A 1,423-nucleotide genomic window follows, 5' to 3' on the forward strand; every position below is an offset into this window, starting at 1 on the left:
GGGTGGGGTGGCTCACGCCTGTAATCCCAGCACTCTGGGAGGCTGAAGCGGGCAGATTACTTGAGCCCAAGAGTTTGAGACCAACCTGGGAAACATGTTGAATCCCCATCTCTACAAAAAACATGAAAATTAGCCAGGCATGGTGGCACACATCTATAGTCGGAGCTACTCAGGAGGCTGAGGTGGGAGGATCGCTTGAGCCAGGAGGTGGAGGTTGCAGTGAGCTGAGATCCTGCCATGGCACTCTAGCCTGGGCAACAGAGTGAGGCCCTGTATGAAAAAAAACAAAAAATACAAAAACTAAAATAAAATTGCTATAAGGTCAACACAGAAAAATGTATTCATACTCTTAAGTTAGGCATTGACTTCTTAAGCAGGACACAAAAAGCACTAACCATAAAGGAAAAGATTGATAAAGTATAATTTCATTAAAATTAAGAATTTCAGGCTGGGTGCAGTGGCTCATGCCTGTAATCCTAGCACTTTGGGAGGCCAAGGCAGGTGTATCACTTGAACCCAGGAATTCCAGACCAGCCTATGCAATGTGGCAAAACCCCATCTGTACTAAAAATATAGAAAAGAACTGAGTTTGGTAGTGCTCCCCTGTAGGTCCCAGCTACTTGGGGACTGAGGAAGGAGGATCATCTGAGCCTTGGGAGGACAAGGTTGCAGTGAGCTGTGATTGTGCCACTGCACTCCAGCCTGGGCAACAGAGTGAGATCCTGTCTCAAAAAGAAAAAAAAAAAAGTTAGAGAATCTCCATTCATGAAAAAACACCATTAAAAGAGTGAAAAGGCAAGCTACAGATTGAAAAAAGGGAAATGCAATACATACATATCCTAGAAAGGATGTATATCCAGAATAAAGTATCACAAATCAACAGAAAAACAAGCATGTCAATGAAAACTGGATAAAAAGATTTAACAGGCACTTCACAAAAGAGGACATATAAATGGCAATAAAAGATACTCAATCTCAATACCAGGAAAACACAAAATGAAACCACACTGATATATTACTGCTCCCCTACTAAAATGGCAAAATAATTTTTAACTGACAGGCATCAGCAAGGATGTGGGGTAACCAGAATATCCCTGCTAAATGGTACAACCACTTTGGGAAAATGTTCAACAATATGTAACACTAAAGTTTTATCATTCATATGCCTCTAAAACCAACAATGCCACTCCTACAAATATACCCCAGTCTAGTAATGTTCTATTTCTTGATCTGTGGTGGTTCACTTGGTAAAAATTCGTTACCTGTACTTTTTTTTTTTTTTTTTGAGACAGGGTCTCACTCTGCCATCCAGGCCAGAGTGCACTGCCATGATCACAGCTCACTGCAATCTCAACATCCTGGGATCTGGTGATCCTCCCACCTCAGCCTACGGGGTAGCTGGGACTACAGGCACACACCACAA

At 42.2% G+C, this 1,423-nt stretch overlaps 2 pseudogenes across 2 annotated transcripts in view; both read right to left on the reverse strand.

The window, feature by feature from the left end:
- Positions 1-189, reverse strand: part of LOC105550300 — a 35,704-nt pseudogene extending 35,515 nt beyond the window's left edge. Inside the window, exon 1 of the transcript XR_001007685.1 lies at positions 86-189. The product of XR_001007685.1 is annotated as a neuroblastoma breakpoint family member 3-like (transcript). The remainder of the gene's footprint in view (positions 1-85) is intronic.
- The window catches only part of LOC105550294, a 931,651-nt pseudogene that overhangs the window by 45,682 nt on the left and 884,546 nt on the right, over positions 1-1,423 (reverse strand). The gene's annotated exons all lie outside the window — the stretch shown is intronic.

The sequence above is a fragment of the Mandrillus leucophaeus genome, unplaced genomic scaffold (genome assembly GCF_000951045.1).
Source record: "Mandrillus leucophaeus isolate KB7577 unplaced genomic scaffold, Mleu.le_1.0 Scaffold475, whole genome shotgun sequence".
Lineage (NCBI taxonomy): Eukaryota > Metazoa > Chordata > Mammalia > Primates > Cercopithecidae > Mandrillus > Mandrillus leucophaeus.